We start from the raw sequence: 23,653 nt of genomic DNA, 5'->3' as shown, positions 1-23,653 counted from the left end.
GAAAGCACTTGTCGTCACTTTAGTAACTGCTTTTGAAATAACTTTAAGCTGCTAAGACACATTTCAGAAATATAGGGGAAATCAATAATAGAAAAACAATTAGCCACGCTAACATTTTTTATTTGGTCCATTTCTTCTTGGTCTTTTCTTATTGACACGTTTTATTAATAAAAGTAGTCTCAGGGGTTGCAGACTCAGAAGAAGTGAGGGGAGACAGTAGCCTGGGTGTGAGAGAACCGGCAGACGCACGGGGCCAGCAGGGAGTGGTGGGGACGGGGCCGGCAGGGAATGGTGGGGACGGGGCCGGCAGGGAGTGGTGGGGACAATGGCCACCGGGCCTGACTGCCCTGCAGGGCACTGCTGGGTTCTGTGGGCTCAGCGCTGCTAGATCTTCTGATTTTTAAAGAGAAGCTGAAAAGCCAGGTTTTCCTATAGAATCTTCTGGTTTTTAAAATGGCTGTTTAATTCTAAAACAGTTAAATTTCTTTTTAATTTTCAGATATGCCAGTACTGGGCAGACCAAAGTGTGTCAGGGCTGTGGGTTTCCTCCCAGTTCTAGAAAGTGTCCGATCCCTTTCGTTCCCCAAGGGTCAGCTGCTGAGAAAGACAGGACAGGTGTCCCCAGCACCCAGGCTTGTCAGTAGAGTGAAAAACCCAGGGGACGCTCCCCTTCTGACCACAGGTGGGGTGTTGTCACAGCCACAGCTTGTAACAATAGTGATGATGTTGGCGATGGTGATGGTGACGATGGTGACGATGATGGTGACGATGATGATGGTGATGATGGTAACTTACACCCACAAAGCGCCTACGAGGTACCAGGGCCCTTTCAAAGCAATTTCATTTTATTGCCTTATTTACTCCCAACAATCTCCTGAGGAGGGCACTGCTAGCCTCAGTTTACAAATGAGGAAACTGGAGGCACGGAGGCCTATGCCGCTTGCCAGAGGCCAGACAGCCGTGGTGTTGGGTCTGGGTTTGGACACCCAGCCGGCCTGGGCACGGAGTCCGTGCCCTGTGTCATCGCACAGCTGTGTGTGCTTCATGGATGGTGATGCTTGACATGTAACATTAACGTGGTTTGCACGTGTGGCCCCTGCAAGTCTCACATGGAAATTGGAGAAGAGGCCATTTGAGTAAAGACCTTCAGTGGACGAGGAAGCAAGCAACGTGGGTATTCATGGAAGAGAGCGCCAAGCAGCGGTGGCAGCATGTGCAAAGGCCCTGGGGTGGGCAGGTGGTGAGTTCATGGAGATGACGGGGTGGGGAGAGGGGAGGAGGGGGTTGAGCACACGGAGCCTGTGAGTCTTTAAGGACTTTGGCCGAACTCTGAGGTGGGAAGTCACTAAAAGTTTCTATGCAAAGGAATAATGCATGACTTATTTAATGTTTTTAGTGGCGTTACTTCTGGCCACTGTGTTGAGAGTTTATAAGGGGACTGAGAATGGACCAGAAGAAACCCAATGAGAGGCCGTTACCAGAACCCAGGTGAGGGAGGAAGATGGCCCGTGCCAGGGCTGTAGCAGTAGCTGTGGGGAAAGGGGTTAGAATCTGGGTGCATTTTGAGGTTAGAGTCCACAGGAGGAAGAGAGGAGAGGAAAGATGCCTACAGGCTTGTGTCCAGGGCAGCCAGAGGATGGAATTGCCGTCGATCAACGAGGGGATGGCGGGAGTCCTCCTGGAATCCCAATCCCAGACACCAGGCAAGGCCAATCTGGCAGCCAGCCCGTTCTGAGAAGGACAGTCCCCGACCTGCTGCGTGAACTCTTTCCTGTCCGGAAAGACAGACAGTGAACAGAGCGATGGGCTACCAAGCCCCAGCCCCTTTCTCGCAATTCTGATGTCTAAAAAGTTCTGAAAAACAAACTTATTTGGCATTGAAATCTGAACCAACAGACGAGAAACAATTTCCCATCGTTTTTAATCCCACTTAGTTTGTGTCCATATATTTCACTGCAGAAATCTGAATATATTTAATGATGACAGGTGGTGTCAGACACTGCTGGGGGCGTGACAATAGTTAGGTTCAGGGAGCATCTGATAAATCCAGAACCTTCTGAGTCCTGCACACGGCTGGCCCCGAGGCCTCCGATGAGGGTCTGTGGGGCTGTGACCTCAGAGAGTGGGGAGTGCGGTGACAGACACAGTGGGGCAGAGGGTAGAGTGGGGTCGTGGGGGGCCCTCTGGGAGGGGCAGTGGCATCGAGAGCCATGTGTCAAGGCGGCACTAGCCCCGAGAGAGACCTGAGGGAAAGGCACTCGGGCAGGGGGGCGGCAGTGCAAAGGCCCTGAGGCCGGAGCACGTTTGCTGCGTTCAGGAAACAGAACCAAGCATGTGTGGCTGGGCCCCGAGGGCAAGGCTGTGCGTGGCTGGGGACGTGGCTGCAGAGGGCGGTCGGGGTGAGGTGGGACGGGGAAGGTGGGGCAAAGCCGTAGGAGGTCTCGGACGTCAGACAGGCGGGGACATCTCATCCCCTTGGCAGAGGACTTGACCGTCCTTCCCTTTGTCTGTCTCTCTGTCCCAAAGTCTCTGTCCTGCCACAGGGTCAGGGATTTTTCTACAGGAAGCTCCTTGCTCCTGGGCACGGCACCTGCCCGGGTGCAATGGAGACAACCGTTTTGCAATCTCCGTCCTGGTGTGACTCACTCAGGACTCGGGCTTCCATCTGCGGCGTGTGGCGGGCACATATGGCTCTTGGCTCGCGGCGGGGCTCCTCCGAGCTGCTTCCAGCGGCTCGTGCTAAAGAGCTCCCGGCACTGCTCCTGCCCTGCCAGGTTGGCTTCATCCCTGCCGCCGCCTCCAGGCCCCGTGGAACACCAACCACTCGGCTGGGAGGACAGTGTGGCCGGGTTCTCCTCTCGGGTGGTTGCTGTGGTCCGGGGTGGAGCAGGTGCACACGTGGGCCCGTCCGTCCCCCGCCCCCGTGCAGCTCAGCACGGCTGGGCTCCCCCGGGCAGGGTGCGGGGGCCGCGGGGCGGCGGGCAGCCCGCTGAGGCCGCAAATGCGTGGGATTAGAGGCTGCAGTGCAGGGGTCTCAAAGAGCACTGGGCCGTTTCCTTTGTAGGTGAAATGCTCGTGTCTCTGGTCATGAAATTATGGGTTTCCTTTGCTTCCCCCCTTCCTTCCTCCCCTCCTTCCTCCTTCCCTCCTTTCTCTCCTTCCTCCCTCCCTTCCTTCCTATTTTGTCTTTGCTTTGGTCCTGTGGGTTTAGAGTGTGCATTAAAAGATACAGAAAGGTCAAAGAGATCTCACCCTCGGAATAAGATCTGAGGTTCTCACCGTTGCCCACAAGGTCCTGCGTGATCTGCAGCCTCTTCCCCCTTGGCTGTCTCCCTCCCTGTGGCCTCTGCCCACTGTCCCCTGGCCGCTAGCTGTCCTTGGGCAGGTCACACACTTGCTGTCCCTCCCTGCAGAGAGAGGCCCTTAACCCCCCCCTCCCCTTCCCACGCAGTCTCAGTCCAAGCCAGTGCGTGCCGGTAACCAGCTCCCTGGGGAAGAAGAAACAACCTTGTGGTGTGCAGTGTCTGCCCATGTCCATGGTGTAAATTCCTCCACCGCGGTTACTTTGGGTGACACAGAGTGGGGAGGGGATGCACGGCGCTGGCTCTCACGGGGATGGGGGTGGTGGTGGGGGTGTGAGTGGCTCCAGCAGCCCCTTCCTGACCAGCCTCTCTGATCCCTTCCCTGTCCCCGTTACACGGTTTCAGTTTTTATCGCACTTGCCACTGTCCAGCCTATTGCATGGCCTGGTCGTCCGTGTCCCCACCAAAGCAGAACAGGGGCTGTGCGTGTTTTCTGCACGGCTGGACCCCCGGCACCGAGAACAGCGCCTGCCAGTGCGGGTGTCTGCGGACTGTCGCATCATCATTGTAGACAAATGCATACACTGTAGCATTGCTTGTTATAGTAAAAAAGAGAGGAAACAAATTGCATGTTCACGGGTGGGGACTTGGCTTTCCTTGGACCGACTCTCGCATGGTGTTGCTTGGGAAGGCTGCGGGAAGGAACCTACCCCTGTGTCATCTGGGAAGTTCGGATCCTGCCGTGGCAACACGGAGTCCCCAAGCTCACAAGCTCGTTTCCTGCTCCGGCGGCTCGTTCGTCTGGGTTGGCAGGAGCCGCGTGCTGTTGCTCCTCGGGGACCCGGGTGGTCTGGCACCGCCGTCTTCAGTGTGGCTGGCCCTGCCAGGGCTGTCACGCGAGAGGGCCTGGGCAGGTCACCAGTACTCGGGTCTCCTGCTCACATCTCATGGGCCCGAGCTGGGCATGGGTCCGCCCCGTGAAGGGGTCCAGGAGGTTCGGTCTTCCTGGGAGGGGAGGACGCCGGGCCAGGGAGCAGCACCGGGACAGCCACATGCCCGAGGACCCTGGGCACCGGGAGGTGGCATCGGGTGGCGTGGGAGCCCCAGGCTGTAGGTGGGGCGGCTCCCGCACCAGCAGGAAAGCCCCAGGCCACGGTACGGTCCTTCCCGCGCTCCCCCGGTCAGGAAACCTCAGAGCAGAAAGGCCAAACCACCCGCTGCCCGGGGCTCCGAGACCCGCAGTCTGGACTCCGGCAGGTGCCCATGTGAGCCCATTCCCGGTGCCACCACTCCTCTGGGCTCCGCTCTCACGCGCTGGGGGCTTTTATTTACGTAGAAGATAAAATGATGCAATTTCAGAAATTCTTTATAAGGAAATGGTTCGCCCCAGAATTCTCTTATCTCTTTGGGAGCAGAGCAAGATGAGAACTGGAGTCGCCAGAGTGGTCGGGGCAGGGGCTGCTCCCTCCGCGGTCTGAGTCTGGGAGAGGCCGTGGGTCACCCCCGCGGGGTGGCTCCTTCGGTGATGGGGGGTGGTGTGACTGTCACCCCCACACACCGGGCACCTGCTCTTGTTCAAAATGCTGCATGTTGCATCTGTTTATCTCCAGCAAGGAACAATGTGGTGTTTATGAGGAGGTTTTGTTTTAATCTGGTTGATGGATTTTATTTTCTCCTTGTGGTGATTTCCTTGCTTGCGAGTTATGTTTACCTGTAGATCCTTCTGCAGGGAGGAGGATTACAGCTGCCCTCCCTGCACGCCCCCAGCACAGTGACAATCCTCTGCGCAAGAACCCACCCGCACGGAGGCAGACCGTCGCTGAGCGCTCTGCTTGCCATTTTCGTTCCCTTCGGAGCTGGCAACTTCCCTCTCTTCCTTCTGAATTCGGTGTGCGCCTGCAGAGACGGGGGCGGAGGCTGGCGAGCCAGCTGGGGGGCCGTGCGGGGGTGACCTGCCAGGGAGGGGACTTCTGCGCGGAACAGCTGCGCTGCAGGGCGGGAGCAGCCCCAGACAGCTCTTGAGATCGCCCGCGCCTCGCAGTTTGGTGGCCTGGCCATGCTGCGCAGCCCCAGCTTCGTGTTTCTCTGTTTGCACCCTCCTCCGCCAGCCCCGCGCCCTGTGTCCTCGGCTGCCCCGTCATGGGGACAGCACAGCGCCTGCCCCCTGCCCTGTCCTAGGGCCACCTCTCCGGACTGCAAAGCGCCTTCTCAGACCCATTCCTGATGTCTGACTAGACCCAGATCATGAGCGTCACCCCCTCATCTACACGGCCCATTTTCTTAGTGCATCTAGGTCTCCAGTAAGCGCATATACATGCGTGTACACACCTACACACAGCGTACACACCTGCACAGTGCACACACATGTGCACAATGTACACACCTACACACATGTACACACCTACACACATGCACACACATGTACACACCTACACACAGCATACACACCTACACACATACCTACACACAGTGCATAAACCTACACACATGCACATGCACGTGTGCACACATACACCTACACACAGTGCACACACCTACACAGTGCACACACACATGTGCACAATGTACACACCTATACACATGTACACACCTACACACAGCATACACACCTACACAATGCATGTGCACATGTGCACACAGTACACACCTACACACAGTACATACACCTACGCACATGTACATACCTACACAATGTACACACCTACACACATGTACATGCCTACTCACATGTGCATACCTACCCACATGCACACGCACACACACCTACACACAGTGCACACACTACACACATGCACACACGCACACACTTAGTCATCTTTAAAAGTATCATCCCATAATAAAGAACATTTTTAAATAAAATAAAATATTCACCTCTGACCCTACCCCAATCCAACAATCACTTTTGCTTTTTCATCTCTGTGCTGAGTCTGTTTCATAGATATGAAATATGATTGTACCTGATATATAGTGCATAAATGTATAAAATATTTGTTTATATAACAAAATATTTATAATAAAACATGGTCTATGAAGCATACAATAAATATGTAACTGTGGAATAAACACACACATACACCGTTTTTGCCGACAGAGCCATGGCGGTAGGCGCTGCGGTGCTGCCTGGCTGGTTTCTCAGTCGCGCTCTGCCTCCATCGTGCTCTGGCTGGTTTGGGGGCACCGGGTGCTGGGAGTGGGGGAGGGTGCTCCTTCCCGGCCACAGCTGCTGTGGACAGTCCACACTGGGGACGGAAGGACGTCCTGCAGCACAGTCTGGTTCCTGGGGACTTGCCGTCCCACCCCCTTCTGTTGTCCCCCAGGTTGGGTGACAAGTCCCCCTGGCCATGGCCAGTGAGTAAAAATACATAGGGACTGCCTTGCTGCACACGCGTGATGGCCACAAGCATGTTCCCGCTTCCCCTGCAGAACTGCCGTCTTCCACCGAGAGCCTGAGTCCCCGGCGCAGCCTCTGGAAGCCAGGTGTGAGCTCTGCGTAAGGGGGGACCCACCTGGATGAGCACGAGTGACCTTCTGTTCCATCTTTAATGTGACATACTAAAACCTCTGTCCTCGTCTCATTTCATTCTTGTTATAACTTTGCGTGGTGGGAACTGCGAGAGCTGCTCTTCTGCAGAGGGAGAACTAGGATTGGACAGTTCAGATGACAGCCCGCCCCCGACATGCAGACGAGAATTGCCGGATAACACCCTGCCATCCAGAAATGGTTTTTATGCTCTGCAAACACCCCTTTGGCACTCAGGTAATTCTCGCCTAATGGGATCTGGCTGGAAGAAAGAGTTTGCAAAACAGCGTGTATGGAATCATTTGCACGAGAAATATGACTACCCTGTTGGGGAACTGGAAGCGTTTGCAACAGATGTTTCGAAGCAGAGCATTTAGCTTTAAGCACTTGGGAAGAAACACACAGACCGAGTTGGCAAAAGGGTCCCTGAGCCTGGCAGGTACCCTGACTGCAGCTGGAGTCCTGGGAGCCGCAGAGCTGGTCACTCGGTTGCTTCTGAGCTTCCCAGAGGGAGCGTGTCATCCTCAGCCTGGCGTCAGAGATGAGGATGGAAGGGCTGTGTCTGCTCACGAGGGTCCCCGGCTCTCGGGAACTGCGCCCGGGTCTGTGTGGACGCCACGGAACCCGGTCCACCCGCGGGAGCCGACTTGGGCAGGGATTCAGGCTCCTGGGAACGTGCTGTTTGGGACTGAAGGCCGGGAATCGAGGCGTTTGGAGAAGTGAAGCGTGTGAAGCTCAGTCCTCCGGTGCCAGACCTGTTTGAACCCCCTGGGTCTGCAGAAACGTGTTTGTGTCTGTAGTGCACTGCTGTTTCTTCTGAAGCCGCCGGTGATAATGATGTGAATACATAGAAACCCCAACAGGTTGGATATTTTAAAACCTCCCTGAATTTTGATGTTCCCTGCCCATTTTGTGTGTTTCTGACTTGCCCAAAGTTTAACCCGGTCAGGGCTCTTCATGCTGAGGTTTCTCACTCCCTTCAGCTGTTTTCTGCTGTCCTCCCAGCTCGCTCTGTCTGCAAAGGCATTTTCTGTGCTCTTCCTTCCTGAACATTCCACCGCCCTCTGACTACCTGAGTTGCAGGTAAAGCTGCCTGGGAGGTGCCGGCGCCGTTTGTGCTCAGACGAGAGCGGACGACCCAAATGCCCAGGAAACCAGGTGGGGGGGGGGGTCGTCACCTAGAGCAGCCCCCGGAGGGGACGGGGGGACGGGGAGACGGGGAAGGCACACTGTGTCGGTCATCTACTGCCGTGTAACAAATTACTCAAAGTCTTAGCAGCTCAAAATGACAAACTTGTGTTACGCGACACCGTTTCCAAGGATCAGGAATCCAGAGGTGGCTTGGCAGGACGGGTCTGGCTCCCGGCTTCTCACACGGCGCAGTGAGGCCGTCGGCCGGGGCTGCGGGTGTCCGGAGGCTCCGCTGCAGCTGGTGGATTCATTCTGCGCCCACCGGCGTGTGGTCGGCAGGCATGGTCCCTGCTGGCTGTTGGCCGGAGGCTTCGGTTCCTCACCTCGTGCACCACAGGGCTGTGCATAGAAGGATACCTGCTTCTCCCAGCACAAGGGGGGAGAGAGAGCCTAACCTCAGAAGTGGCAAATCACTATTGTCTTATCCTGTTAGAAGCAAGTCACTACGTCCAGCTTAATCAAGGAGGGAGGGATTAATCTCCACCTCCTGGAGGCAGGAGCATCACAGAATTTATGGACGTTATTTTCAAGCCACCTTGTCCCTCTTGTCCAGAGGGGTGACAGCTGTTCCACTTTCCTTGTTGTTGCCTTGCAGGAATTACGGCCCGGAACTGCCGAAACATCTGCTTTGTTTTGGAAGCCAGGAATGTTGCTTGTGTGAGTGAGAATTGGCAATAAATTTAAAACATTTTAAAAACACTGCACAGATTGAGCAAGATAAATTCAGCCTGGGGGCTGGCGGTTTAGACCCTTGACCTTGAAGAGGTGGTTTAGTGACTTCACTGTCCTTACGGTGACCAATTCTGTCTCACAGCTCCCACGAAGAACGGATATTCGACGAGACCCCTGGACAGAAAACACGTGATCTCCAATATTTGTTTTCCGATTTTCGCCGCGCGTTGTTGAGAGTCAGAGCGACGTCCTTTAGGAGATGAGTGAAGGTGGGGGCGGGCGGGCTCCTCCCCTCCCGTGGCCGGCAGAATTGGAATGCCGTGCGCTACGACCCTGAAATCGGTGGTTTCTGTTTATTCCATGAACTGTGATTTTCATGTCACCCGTTGTGCTGCCATGTGAACAAGCGTGGCTGTCATAAATAAAAAGCCCTACAGAAAAACACTGTACTCATTACTGAGCCAAAAGAAATAAATTCAGAGTGGGGACACCGGGTGGGCTTTGGAGATCAGGTACTAGCAGGACGCTCCGAGTTAAAGGAGCTCCTGGTTGTTGTACAAATAGTGAGAAAATGAGGGGTCGCCTGGTCCTGTTCTAAGAGGAGACTGGTGGAGTATCCGCACGCTTCTCTGTTTAATAGTTTCGAGGCGACTCTCCTCTGACGCTGCCGTGGGCACTAGGACCCAGCGCACAACGGCGCGACATCCCTGCCCATGGGACTCACCGTGGTGGGGGGAGACAGACGACAATGAAACAGCGTTAAATATATAATTAAAAAGTAACAGAGTGGAATTATTGGCCGTGCGCTGGCTGTGTTTACGAACCTCTGCGCCGTGTTCCAGAGCGGGTGGCCGCCCCATTTATGTCCCCACCGGCACAGGGGCTCCGATTTTTCCACATCCTTGACAACACTTGTGATTTTCCATTTTTTAAGAAAAATTATAGCCATTATAGAGGGTGCGAAGTGATATTTCATTGTGGCTTTGATTTATGTTTCCTCTCCCCCCCGAGCTTTGTTGATGTCATTGGTGTACTAAAAAGCCACACATGACTCACACGATTTGATGAGTTTGGCCGTATGTGTACACCCGTGTTACTGTCACTGCAGTCGGGGTGGTAAACACATTCATCACCTCCAAAACGTTCCTTGTGTTCCTTTGTCCGTGTGTGTGTCCGTGTGTGTGTCCATGTGTGTGCATCTGTGTGTGTGTGTGTGTGTGTGTGTGTGCGCGCGTGGTAAGAACCTTTAACATGAGATCCCCCCTCCCGACACAGTGTCAAGTGTGTGGTCCCTTGTTGTGAACCACGGGCCCAGTGCTGCCGAGCATCTCTCTGGAACCAACTCACCTTGTGTAGCAGAACTTTAGACCCGTCGGATAACAGCTCCCCACCCCCACCCCGCAGCCCCCAGGCTGTCACCACAGTGGTGTCCACGCGTGTACCTGTGACTGTTCTCGGTGCCTCAGCTGAGAGAAATCACAGTGTTTGTCCTTCTGTGACGGAGTCATCGCCCTTAGCATAGCGTCCTCCGGGCCATGCACGCCGTTGCAGGCAGTAGGATTTCCTTCTCCCCAGTCTAAGCAGGTGCCACATTTCTTTGCATTTCCCTCCTGGCTGAGGATGTCAAACGCCTTTCCATGGGCTTGTTGGCTGTTCGCTGTACCACTGTTGCCAGGGAGTTGCTTGTGCTAAAATGGTTAATTTTATGCGATGTGGGTCTCACCTCCATTTAAAAAATGCGTTTTTAAAAAGTAAAAGACGTGGCACAGTTAAGTGGGAAATGCTTTGGGGAAACCGTGGTGTTCAGGAGACGGAGGGGTGTGAGGTGAGGAAGGTGGCTGGGGGGAGTTTGCAAAGTTTGAAGAGGGGGTCAGGGTGGCCTCGGTGAGGAGATGAAATACGAGCAGAGACTCGCAGGGCGGGTGAGGGAGGCAGTTTGCCCAGTGGACTTCTGGGAGGAGAGGCAGGGAGGTGCAAAGGCCCCGGGGCAGGGGCTGCTTGGCGTGTGTAGGAGCCCAGTGGCAGGGTGGGCTGAGGCGGGGAGAGCCAGGGGGGACGTGGCAGCACATGGGGGCAAGGAGTCGGACTATGGAGAGCCCAGCAGGATGGTGGCTTTTTTATAGTATATAACTGAAACGGAGAACCACTGCAGGGCTTTGAGTGGCAGAAACATACAACCTGACTTACATTTCGCAAGGATGATCTAGCCGCTGATTTGGGGGAGGCAGGGAGGTTATGACGACAACCTCTAGCAGAGGCAGAGGCGCACCTGTGCCCCAGTAACTAGTCACGTGCACACGGGGTGACTTAACGATTGACTTTTAAACAGCTGACCCGACCCAGCTTTAAATATATTAATACACAGTTGAAAAAATAATTGCACTTAAATAAAGCCCCTGCTGCAACAGGGCATGTTTGTTCCCCCTTTCAAAGGATGTTAGTATTAACAACGAACGCTCCCAGTCTCACTGACGAGTCATCATTTTCATATTTTATTCCCTGTGTGGCTTCCGTGGTCCTTTGAACAACTTCATCAATAATTGGAGAAGAACCCAAACCTTTTCCTATTAACCTTTGATCTGGGAATCCAGCCTCACTGACATTCAGGCACGCCATTTGATCTTCCCTTCCGTTTCGTGTTGGAGCCAATTTAGCTTTCTCATGCTCAGGTTAATTACTGGACTTTAAGCTGGAGATGCCACCGGGTGTCTTGGTGAGGAAAAGGCTTGGCGGGGTGGAAGAGTGTGTTCCGTGTGTCTGGTGACTCATTTGTTGGTGGGAGAAAAATGCGGACTGGTTTAAAAGGGGCTGGAAATATGAAACTGACAAGGTGGGTCCTTCTGTGTCACTTGCACTTAAGCATTTTAAATGGTTTTTGAAAAGTCCTCTTAGATTTAAAACCCAACACTGGATAATGATATTTCAGCAGATACATTTTATGCAGCGTGAATAGGCTCAGAGCTTCCGGTTTAGTCCTCAGTTAGAAAAAAAGATTAGATCAGTGAAGTCAAAACCTGTCTACCGCCAGCCATCCGTCACACCGAGCCACGCTGTCAGAGATTTCTGTTTAGATTTTATTAAATGCACAGTGAGTTACTCCCCGCTCAGTGATTTTCCTCTGCCTTTCAAATTTCCTTCACTCCCGAAAGTGCCCAGTGGAATTCTGACAAGCTGTCAGATACAGACAACTCCCGCAGAGTTGAGAAGACACTTGGGCCTGTTGACATCCATTTTCCTGTTTATTCCTGCCAAACAGAACCCCAGTTTTTCTTAGATTACCCACCCCTTCTCCCGGGACCCCGCCCCTGCAGCCAGGGCTGAGCTCCTTAGAGAAAACCTCAGCCCTTCCTAGGGGTTCGCCCTGGACAGGGTATATGATCCAACTCCAGCCAGGAGCGAGGAGAAGAGACTTATAGGAGGTTCTAGAGAAGGTTTTTCCTTTCTTCTGCGTGAGCTTTGGAAGCACTCCTCCCCTCACTTGCCTTGCAAAGACGACTGGCCCTGCTGAACCCACGTGATTCCAGCCTGAGAATGAATTTGATACATGAGAGAGGGATAGAAGCCAGGCGCTCGCAGGGTGGAGTCCCTGGATCAAGCCATTCCTGAAAGCTGCACCCCTTGGGACCTCCATTTAGGTAAACTCATAACTTTCTTTTTCAGTTAAGCTGATTTAAATTGGTTTTCTGTTTCCTGAAGACGAAGCCTCACTCTGTCAAGGATTTTGTAGAATTATTGTTCCATGTGGGTAAAGTGTTCTAAGTTTCTTGGAGGGTGGCTTTGAAGTAATTCGATAAAATCTAATTTTAGGTTAGAGACAGATGTTTCATTTGTAGAGTATTAGAAAAAGAATAGACTAAAAAGACACAGACATATATTTTAAAATTTAGCGATGTTTGCACACTGATGATGTATATCCTCCACCCCTGTGTCTGACTTTATTTCATAGATCAGAGGCATCACCACTTTTGCAGGGTTTGATAGTTTTCTTTTTATTGCACTTTTCTATATTTAAACATTTTCCTACAGTGAGCATATATTTCTATAGCTATCAGGATAAATTATTAATAAAAGATAAATCCAGATAAATTCAAGGCTCTTCCCAAATCCTAGAGAATAAAAGATCCTATTTTAAAGTCAGTTTAACAGACAGACAGAGCAAGGGGTTATATGGATAAGTTTTAGGCATAAAACTAAAACAGAATCAAAACCTTACCAGTATTGCTGCTCCTGCCTTCTGAATCTTCTTGTTGTTATATTTGGGGAATGTTCATCCTTTAACTGAAAAATGGGATTTGAGACGCATTTCAGAGCTACCCAGTATCCTCCTATATTCACTGGTCAGTTGGGAGTTATAAAAACCTGTGTCCTGCACGTCTTTCCCTAGAAAATCACAACCGATTACACTGGAAGGACCAGCCCCAAGACTCTCTGAATTGAGGAGAAAAAGGCTCAAAACTAGACGTAACTCATTCCATTGGCAACAAGCCCATTTCCATAGAATGTCGCATTCTGAAGTCCTGGGGGTTAGGGATTCAACGTAGGAATTTGGGGCTGGGGCCCAAGTCAACTCACAGTACTTGGTTACAAGGAAATTCCAACAGGCGTTCTTGAGCCCAGGGTGGGAAATCATGATGGAATGTTCTTGGCGGGGTCTAGAAGGGTGATTATAGCAGTCGAACATGCTTTGGGAAGTAGGTTCGCGTTTGGTGTAGACAACTGCAGTTGGCGAGCTGCTCTCGTAGCTTATAGCCGTGGGTGTGGGAAGGAGCAGCTTGGCGAGGGTGGGAAGGGACGTTGCTGTCGTGTGACGGGGGAGGGGCAGCCACCAAGCCACTGTAGATGAGGTTTGCAAGGTGGGGGGAGGTGGGAGCAGATTCCGCCCCCAGAGGACATTCGGCAAGGTCTGGAGACATTTTGGGTTGTCATATTGAAAAATTACATTAGCAACGAAGTTAAAAGGGAGTTGAACTTGAGATTTGATAAGAATGATAGCCTAGAATCCAGAACTTATGAGCTCTCTTACACATCCGCTGGGTACAGTGGGGAAAATAGAAGTTCTACCTGCAATAACACTTTGCCTCTAGAACAGCTTTCTAGCTGTGTCTGTGAGAGTCCTACTTCCCACATCTCGCACCAAACAAACCCAGCCTTGGCGTCTATTGTGTTGAAGTTCCAGCTGTTTGCCCTTAAGCAAATCTCTCCACCTCTCCCATTCTCCATTTCCCGCTCCGGACACGGTGGGGCAAAGCGGGTAGTCAGGGCTGAGCTGCACGGGTGTAGACTGTGCTGTAAGTGGGTGTAGACTGTGCTGTAAGTGTGCTATGTGGATTATCTGCAAGCCCTGGGAGGGGGCTGTTATTGTCATTCCTTCTACAGTTGCACCGTCAGAGACACTGAGCAGGTAAGTCACTGGCTCAAGGCCATCTGGGTACCCAGCGGTGCAGCTGGGACATAAACACCTGCTAACTCCAAGGTGGGGCCACTTCCAAGCCCGTACCCTTAGTCACTACAGCACGTGATTGTACGAGCTGTGAAAATGTAAAGATCTGATGTAAACGAGGCTCGTCTGTCCGTGCCCAGTCTGCCCTCGAGAAACGCGAACTGTGGTTCAGAGAACACGAGGTTCACAACAGCCAAGATTCAGAACCAACCTGAGTGTCTGTCGGCGGCAGATGACAAAGACAAGGTGGTCTGTCCACAGTGGGATCCTATTTAGTCATAAAAAGAGGAAATCTTGTCATTTGCAACAGCGTGGACGAACCTGGAGGACACGGTGCTCAGTGGAATAAACCTCACTTGCGTGTGGAATTTTAAGGAAGTTGAACTCCCAGAAGCAGAGAGAGGGGAACGGTGTTGCCTACGGCAGGAGGTGGCGGGGGTGGGGGGGAGTCGTTCCTTGGTCAGAGGACACCAAATTTCAGTGACCAAGGCGGAGTACATTCTGGAGATCTACGATCCAGCACTGTGACTGACTATAGCTAGCAATAACGTTTTGTCTATTTGAAAATTGCCGGGAGAGTAGATCTCAGATTTTCTCACCATGCAGAAATGACAGATATATTAATTAGCACGATCTCATCATTGCATGATATGTATGTCATAGCACCACACTGCACCCCCAAATGTATCCGATACTACTGGCCAATGAAAAGTCACATGAAATATACAAACTATGGCGTTGGCATGAGAGAATATAATGAGCACAGTTGTGATGATGACGGTATAGACAAGTAACCTTTATTAAAAAAGAGAGAGAACGTGGGTTCTGACCTCCTTGACGGTTTCAGTTTCATGACCAAGTCAATTTCAGTTTCATGACCAAGTCAATACGTTATTCGGAAAATAGACATTGTTAACAAGTGAAGTGTAATTTATTAACATTGTGGCAGGAAAAGTATCCAATGTTCCTTGATCGCTGGAAGCTGGTTAGACATGCGGAGTCCCGGCTCCTCCCTGGCTGGACCCGGTCGGGGGCATCTGCCCTTCACCAGGCAGTTCCGACGCCAGATTTTAGAAGCGCTGCTCGGACCAGCCCGTCTGAAAGAGGCCACCTGCCCTTTGACCGAGCCCCCCCACCCAGCGAGTGAAATCACGGGGTGACTTCCCTTCTGTCCCTTCTCCTTGTCTCTCACACTCCCCATGCCGACTTCCTGCGATTCCTCCTGCACAGCTGGGGCCTCGGGGAGGCAGACGTGCATGAGAGCCCCCGGCCTGGCTGGCGCGGAGGTCGCCGGTGGCTGATGTCTGTCTGTCACCGTCACTTAGGGAGGAAAACCCGCTTGTCAACCTTGGGAAGGGCGAGGCAGCCCCAGCCGGCAGCCGTGTGTGTGCAGGGAGGTGCGGCTGCTGCTGCTCACACAGTATTGTGATCCCACAGGGCCACACTGATCATCGCGGCCGCGATGTTTATTTTCAGATTTATCAGTGGCGCTAATTGTCACTGTGTCATTAGTGAGCTGTTCTCCGCGAGACAATGAGGGGAGAGCTTGGGTGGACGCTGTCCCTGGAAAGCACTCGAGAACAGCCGCAGGGGAGATCAGGCTGCGGTCGCCTTGCGTTGTGTTTTCGTCCCTGCAGAAACAGAATCAAGTTGCTATTGTCATATCAGTAGAATAATAATAGCTAATAATCACTCAGCATTTGTTCTGTGCTACACACTATCCTGGACGTATCTCAGGCATATGGTGACACGTATCTGCTCACTTAATTCCCAACAATAGAGATGCTGTGATCACCCTCACTGCTCAGCCAGGGAAACTGAGTCAGAGGAGCCGAGACTAAGCAACTCGCCGAGGCAGCAGCTCGGAGGGCGGGCGCGGGGGTGGAGGGAGGTGCCTGGGAGCCTGGCTTCAGACGAGGCCGGGCAGTGAAGCGGGCAGCAGTGTTACCCACAGAGAAGTCCAGGGAGGAGGGGATTTCAAATGTATTTTTTTTAATCAGACAAGGTAGCTGTGCTTGTCACTTATTGTTATGTAGTAAATTACCCCCAAATTGGTGGCTCGAGCAATAAATACACAGGGCTGGATCAGGAGCTCAGGGTCTGTTGTGGGTTTGCCATCAAGGTGTCACCTGGGGCTGCAGGTGTCTGAAGGGGGCTCTGCTTCTCAGCTCACGCTGGGGTGACCCTCGTCCCCACGGGGCCGGCCCCCAAGGTCGCTCCCAGGGATGCCCGATGGCATCTTCCCACGGGCTGGTGGGTGTGCACGTGCCGCTCCGGCTGCTGCAGCACCGCAGACCTGGGGTCTCCAACAGCGATTTACCCCCTCACGGTTCTGGGGGCTCCACGTGTCGGCAGGGTTGGCTCCTTGGTCAGCATGTCCCTGTGTGCACGCGTGTGTCCGCGCTGCCCCTTGTCATGAGCACGTGAGGCGTGTTGGATCAGGTCCTGCCGTCCTCCGGGATGACCTCAGCATCCTCATCACATCTGCAAAGACCCTGTTTCCAGACAGAGTCACACCCTGAGGAACTGAGGGTTAGGACTTCAACAGAGGAATTCAGGGGCAGGACACAATTCAGCCTGTCACAGGATGTGAGCTTTTGTGTAGACTCCCTCAGCCTCCTCCCCTGCTCACGCTCCGGCCTTGCGCGCTGGGCTGGGGTTCTCCACCCAGATCCTGGGGCCCCCGGGCTCCCCCCTCTGCCGTGCAGTTGAGCAGGGCCAGCGGCTGGCGGCGGCAGGGCAGGAGGAGGGAAGGGGGGTCTGCCCACTCCTGTGCTTCCCGGTGCGGTATTTCTGGCATGCCAGCCCCTCCGTGGCACCAGCTGCCCCCTGGTCCCTTGAGGCTCCGGGCTGTGCCGGCTCCCCATGGTGTCTCAGCCTTCCTGGCTGGACTGTAGCTCCACCCACACCCTTCTAAATGGTTCCTTCTCTAACTTTGCAAAATCCCAGCTGGAGGTGCCATCTGCTTCCAGACAGCAGCTTCCCAAGCTCCGGCCGCTGGCGAGACTGACAGCAAGGCAAACGCGGAGCCACGGGTAGGACGGGTCGCGGCCCCCAGGGCTCCCTGGAAACCGCCTCATGCGCTGGGTGTGACTTTATCCTGTGCACGCAGCACCGGGACCGGGTCTTGGCCACACAGGCTCCCATCCCTCAGCCTGCTAATGACGATCTGGGCGGGCAGCGTGCACGTCACACGTCACCAGGGCAGTCCTGCTGTGGAGGGATTAAAAAGAAAAAAAAATAAAATAAAATCCGCTATGTTTAAAACACGGAATTGCTCGGAGCTGGGAACCCCTGCACAGCGGCCTTGACCCGCTGGCGGACCCCCGCACAGAGCCGCTGCCCGTTCGTTTCCTGAGTGCCAGGGGGGGACTCACCTGCCCTGCGTGCGGTTGCCGTGACAACCGCTGGTCTCCCAGGCGGGCTGTGCCGCCTCCTCCCCCTCCTCCTCCTCCTCTTGCGGGCAGCAGGCCCGGCTCGCCGAGATGTGTTTCCGGCCGGCACAGCGGCCGTCACGACTGTTGCTCAGAATGGAACCGGATGATTATTGAGTTTTTCCAGAGCCTTCTTTGCAAGGTCTTGAGCGACCTCCCTCCTCTGCCTCACGCGGCTGGCTTTGCAGGAGCAGCTGCGTGTGTTAGCTGTTTCATCTAGACACCCTCCCAAGGTCAAAGTCATAAAAGCGTCCTGGCGATGCCTCCTATAAATCAGGGTGAGGCTGGTGCTGAGTAGCTTCTCCCCTCCCCCCTCCCCACCATAGTCTCTTATTAGATTTTAAGACATGTAAATGGTTTTCTGGGAAACAAATACATCTGCGCTTTTGTTAGCTACCACCGCGTGTGTGTCTCTGTCGTATGATCTTATCTCTGCCCTCAAATGAGCCGCGCGGCCTGTGCTCAGGGCCGTGTTTGCAGCCCTGGAGTTCACTGAGTGCAATAAAACTCAGAGGCTCAACCATAAAACTAAAGGTCACCTGTGTCCAGGAAGTGAGTGGCATGTGGTGTGGCACCCACACTGCCTGGCCGTGACTACCTGCTGCCACACCCGGGAGCTAAAATGGGCTTTTGGAGAATATTTTCCTTTTTCCTGCTAGGGCTTTGTGTTGCATCTGCGTGTTTTGCGGACGCTATTTCCTGAGTTATCTTAACAGAGGCAGAAATTCACCCAGGGACGCTGATACGGGGGGTAGTTAAGTGCCCGGACTCTGGATCAGACCACAGGGTTCCAAACCCAGCCTTGCCGTTCGCTTGCCTGTGTGGCCTCAGCGAGTCTTTCAACCTGCCTTGCCTCGGTTTTCTGTCTGTAAAATGGGGCCGTCTCTCTGTAGGTTGCCACGTCCGTCTAGTGATGGTATCAACTTTATAGCATCGTTTTGAGCTTTGAACAAATTAATGCCTATAAAACGTATAGAATAGCACAGATGGGAATTGACTTAATACATAAGTGTTAAATAAATGTTTTTTTTTTTTTTTTTTTTTTGAGACAGAGTGTCACTTTGTTGCCCGGGCTAGAGTGAGTGCCGTGGCATCAGCCTAGCTCACAGCAACCTCAAACTCCTGGGCTTAAGCGATCCTCCTGCCTCAGCCTCCCGAGTAGCTGGGACTACAGGCATGCGCCACCATGCCCGGCTCATTTTTTCTCTATATATTTGTAGTTGTCCAGATAATTTTTATTTCTATTTTTAGTAGAGACGGGGTCTCACTCAGGCTGGTCTTGAACTCCTGACCTCGAGCGATCCACCCGCCTCGGCCTCCCAGAGTGCTGGGATTACAGGCGTGAGCCACCGCGCCCGGCCGTGTTAAATAAATATTGAAGGATGCTGTTCAATGATGGCTTTACCGACACATAATCTTGTTTTCAGTCTGTGTTCTTAACTCTAAGTAGCTGTCATCGAACCACGGTGGTGATGTTCTTGCGGTCACTCTATGATGGCTGGATGTTATATCCGTTTTCATGATCACAAACGTGAGACTCACGCCTAGTTCATGTCCATTCTTTACCTGCTTTGGTTGGGTCTCAGAGGAGTCATGAAAGATACTTGAATGCTAATAACTTCTAGCGTTTCTCTGGGCACTTATTACATGCCAGGCATTTTACGAACAGCAAGCATATTATCTGAATTATGTCATTTAGGCACAGAAAAGCCCAGTGAGGTGGGTAAGAGTCGAGGACACTAAAGCCCATGGCAGCTGTGACTGATCACAGTTAGCAGAGGTGGAGCAGGGAGCTCAAGTCAGGGTTGCTGTGTCTGCTCCCAGAGTCCCCATTCATTGCCATCACATGTACTTTCTCTTTCTAAATTTGCATTTACTGATAACGCACAGCTCATCCGTATCAATGGGTTGACAGTCACTTGTTAAACCTCAAACTTGGAAGACAGTTGGCTCCTAATAAATGTTCGCTGGACAGATGAATGAATATTAATTTCTTTCATCCTTGCAGTTTTTACCATGACCCCGTAAATTTGGAGTCCTTAATTCCCAAACCGTCTCAATATTCCTAGGTCCCACCACCGGCCCAGTGAATTTAACTATAGTTTCCTAACACCTTCCTCGTCCTTATGCAGAGTTGGAGGAGAGAGATTTTAGTTCAAGTCTTAGAAGAATTATCACTCGGTGGCTCTATGACCTTGGTCAAGTTATTTAATCCCTAACATTCAAAGGCTATATATTAAGACTGAAATAATATTGTAATCATAAATGCCTGCCTGATAGGATTATGATAAATGTTAAAGAGAAAGTGTAGATAAAGAGTTCAATGCAGCAGCAGGCACAGAGAGGCATTCAGTAAGTGCTAATTATTGTAAATTAGTATTAGTCAGATTTTATCAAATGCTTCCTTGGTGTGGAGTAGCCAATCATATGTGGCCCTTTATTTTTCTCTGTGGTTTCCCTGAATCAGAATGGCCAATATTAAAAAGTAAAAAAACAGTAGATGCTGGCATGGATGCACAGAGAAGGGAACGCTCATGCACTGTTGGTGGGACTGGAAATTAGTACAACCTCTGTGGAAAACAGTGCGGAGATGCCTCAAAGAAATAAAAGTAGACCTTCCATTCAATCCAACAATCCCACTACTGGGGATCTACCCGAAGACAAATAGCACAATTCATAATTGCAAAGACATGGAATCAACCCACGTGCCCGTCAATCCATGAGTGGATTAAGAAAATGTGGTGTATACACACACCATGGAGTACTGCTCAGCCACAAAAAGGAATGAAATGATGTCTTTTGCAGCAACTTGGATGGAACTAGAGACCATTATCTTAAGTAAAGTATCTCAGGAATGGAAAACCAGTCACCATATGTACTCTCTAACAGCTGGGAGCTAAACGACAGGCACCCATGGGCACAAAGGGTTGTAAACGTCATTGGAAACCCAGAAGGGGGGAGGGCAAGAGGGGGTGAGGGATAAAAATCTACCTGTTGGGTACAATGAACACCATTCTGGTGATGGGCACACTGAAAGCCATGACTTAAGCCATATACAAGATATCCATGTAGCAGAAACATTTGTACCCCATTAATATTTTGAAATAAAGAAAAAACCAGTCTATACCATTTACCCTGAGACAACTATTGCTGGAAAATGGAACAGCCCTGGCTATCTTGTGATCAGCACCTTGGACAGGGCACACAAGCTCCCTTCCTAATCAGTTTTGGTGATCACAGGACAAAAAACTAACAGGATCCTTTCTTATCACTGCTTTGTCTACTAATTTTCATATTAAACTGGCAGAGCCAACAAGTGGATTTGCTATGGAAACATAATCTACCCTGCTGCGCGAATGTCTCGTGTCAGGACTGTCGATGCTCATTTCCTTATCTGCTCGCCAGCAGCTTTTAAGACGTCGTGTTTTACTGGAGCACTATCTGGGAAAAGAATACTCTCCTTATTGCTTTAGCCATTATCTTTATTATCATTATTATTTCCTGTTACGTCAGACAAGTCTTGTCCTAACCTACTGCAGTTGTACGATTGCCTTGGAAAATATATTGAGCTAATTTTCTTTTATGCATTTCTTTACTTTCCAAGTTACTTTTGGAAAGAAGAGATAATTTGTGTCAGAGGTAGCCCTGCTTATGTGGTTATCACGTCAGAGAAATTTGGCTTCTTTCGACTGAGCCTGTGAACACTGCCCCCGTCCCCTACGCCCAACAACCGAGATTGTTCCAGAACTTCATGAGTTCTCCACTAACACACATGAGGCAGCTGATATTTTTGCATTTATTAGAAGCTGTGTCATTGATTTCATGTCACTGCCCTGCCCTAACATCACAGCAGTGAGCACATCTTATGGATGTTGAAACAATTACAGACACGAGCGACCTGTGACATGCAGTTTAACCGGATGCCTTGGAAACTACTTTAATATCAGTTTAATAATTCACGTAGTTTATGTGGGATCTAAAACTACTGGATGCAGCTTATCCATTGAAACCTCTTCTTTCAAGCTCATAATTCATAATTTGAATAACAGCCGCAGTGAAGGTGCACTGTGTTCTGGAGCCCGGGGAGGGGACCAGCACCTGCATCTTGGGCTGCTGCCTGCATGTGGATGTTAGAATGTTATTGTCACGCGGAGTGAATCCTTTTCGGTAAGAACAGGATTATTCCTCTCATAAGTCTTTGAAACTGTGAGGTTCAGGAACTCTCTCTCATCTGCCACCCTCTTTTCTCAAATGTGATTTGCTGTTTGATTCTTCTGCGACAGGATTATGTGTGTTTTCAAAAGCAAGGGACTAAGCAGATACTCACTCTGTGATAAAAATTCAGGTCAGATTCTAAGAAGGCTGGGAACTGATGGTGTTGAAGTTTTAGCAAGCGTGTCTCAGACTTGGTGTGACGTCTCATGGAAAAGGCACCCACGTGGGGGTCCTCTCACCCACTGGGGTAACTGCTTCAGGAAGGGGAAGACAGGGAAATGCCCGGGAATTACTCTGACTTCCCAAGGAACTTATTAGGAATAAACACAAGATCTGAGTCCCAGCAAGTGTATCATATCAGAGAGAGGTCCTGGATCATCCTAAGGAAGAAGTCACTGATATCCAAAGGTGCAAAGATTTCATGCAACATCATTTGCAGTTGGGCAGCCCTGTGACTTACTCGGGGTAGCATTTGCTTGCAGCTGGGTACCGAGGTGGCAGCACCGAGCAGTGGTGTTCCCTGCTCTCTCCCGATCCTGCTTCCCCTACTGTCATCTTCCCGACTGAGACTGCAGTCACTTCCTGCTGCTTCTCCAAAATCCGGAGCCCTGCTTTCCTCAGGGCCTTTGCACATACCCACCAGTCCCTCTGTCTTCCTTGGGAGAGCCACGTGCACATGTCTTCGTGCACGTCATTCAGGGCTCTGCCCAAATGTTCCCCAGCTAGCATCCTTTCCCCTCCTCTCTTTGCACTTACTTTGCTTTGTCTTCTTCATAGAATATATTTTCATCTAGCGTATGTTTTTTTCTTCTGTCTTCCTAACCAGGATATGCAGTCTATGATAGTAGGGGTTTTGCCTTCTGTGTCTCCTGCTGTTGCCCCGGTGCTGAGACGAGCCTGCAGTGGGAGCCTCGGAGGGCGGCTGTGCTGAAAGCCTCCTGGCCCACACTCAGCCCCGCAGGTGCCAGGCTGCGTCTGCCCAGGTGCCAGGCTGTGTCTGCCCAGAAGGGAGCCTGTGCCTAGTTTGCACAAATGCATCTTACGAGCCGGTGCACATAGTAAGAATTCAACAAACATTTGTTAGATGAGTGAACAAACACAGAAATACATAGACGGTGTCTAAGGCATGGTTTGGCACCTTGGAGGTGTGACAGAAATGTCAGCTCCTGGTTCAACTCCATGGCCAGCTAATGCCTACATTAAAAAACACTTCAAGGAAAATATTTCCAACTCCCCTTCGAAAAGACACCATGGACCCAGAAGGCTTTTGTCACCGGCATGGCATTGAGATCACATTTTAAAATGAGCTGATGAGTGAGCGTCTATATTCAATGTGAGGAAGGAAGTCACTTTCTTAGCCCCAGCGAGTGCAGCTGTGTTTTCAGCATTTGCAGTCAAATAACGAATCATTTAGTGGTCTTTACTCAGTAGCATCCACAAGTTGTCTTCTTTTATTTCGGTGAAAGAGGAGGAAGCTCTCCACGTGCCCGGCTTCAGTCTGGCGGGAGGGCCGTGACTGGCAGATGCCGGGGGAGAGTGGCTCTGTGGTGTCCAGGCAGCTCGTGCTCCCCTGGACATGGAAAACTCAGAGGGCGAAGGTCACTCTGACCTCAGAGTGTCAGGGCAGCAGAAACTCAGGAAGAAGATGAGAGTGAGTGAGGCGAGTCCGCGCTGTGAGCTGTCTGTCCACAGAGAAAGATTCCACGGGCGTATGGTGTGCTGCACTCATTTTCATCTTTTGGTTTTAATTCTGCGACTCTGAATGGCTAGCCCTCCAGCCCCCTTGCTGTGGATCCAGCAGGGCTGTCGCTGCTGCACGGTCGTCCCGTGGTGACCAGCTGACACTGTTTCCAGCCACCAGGAATGTTCACCCCGTGGA

Source organism: Lemur catta, chromosome 21, assembly GCF_020740605.2.
Source record: "Lemur catta isolate mLemCat1 chromosome 21, mLemCat1.pri, whole genome shotgun sequence".
NCBI classification, from domain to species: Eukaryota; Metazoa; Chordata; class Mammalia; order Primates; family Lemuridae; genus Lemur; species Lemur catta.
This window is presented reverse-complemented; position numbering follows the sequence as displayed.